General features: G+C 76.7%; 1 protein-coding gene across 1 annotated transcript in view; it reads left to right on the top strand.

Annotated features, from left to right (window-relative positions):
* The first annotated feature begins 222 nt into the window (after nt 1–222).
* Nucleotides 223–438, top strand: part of TAF5L (TAF5-like RNA polymerase II, p300/CBP-associated factor (PCAF)-associated factor, 65kDa) — a 38,719-nt gene continuing 38,503 nt past the window's right edge. Inside the window, exon 1 of the mRNA XM_006868574.1 lies at nt 223–385. The gene's annotated coding sequence lies outside the window, so the exon portion shown is untranslated. The remainder of the gene's footprint in view (nt 386–438) is intronic.

The raw sequence follows: 438 nt of genomic DNA, 5'->3' as shown, positions 1-438 counted from the left end.
TTCCTCCGCTCCGCCGGCAGCACCACGTGGGGACCCCGGCGAGCGCTTCTTCCGCCCCGACGCCGCGGGGAGGGGGCGGGGGCGGCGCGGGGGCGGGACGTTTGGCACGCCAGGCATTGCCAGCCGAGCGCCGAGGCGCCTCTCCTATTGGCGGAGACGGTTGCGCGTTGAGGGCCGAGTGGCCCAGCCCCGCCGGCCCGCTCCGTGTCAGTCAGTCATGGAGCGGCCACCCGGAGCCGCCGCGCTGACGGCGCGGAGAGGGGCGCGGGGGCCCGGCTGAGCCGGCGGCCAAAGCGAGGACCTGTCGCAGAGACAACGGAGGCGGAAGCAACCCGATCCCAGAGGCGGCGGCGGCAGGAGGAGCCCGAGCCGCCTGGGATGTTCAGTGAGTGCGGGACGCGCGGGCGGGCGAGCCGGGGAGAGCGCGCGGGCGGTGTC

Source organism: Chrysochloris asiatica, unplaced genomic scaffold (assembly GCF_000296735.1).
Source record: "Chrysochloris asiatica unplaced genomic scaffold, ChrAsi1.0 scaffold00119, whole genome shotgun sequence".
NCBI lineage: Eukaryota > Metazoa > Chordata > Mammalia > Afrosoricida > Chrysochloridae > Chrysochloris > Chrysochloris asiatica.
The sequence above is the reverse complement of the archived record's forward strand: the minus strand, read 5'-3'. Positions and strand labels throughout refer to the sequence as shown.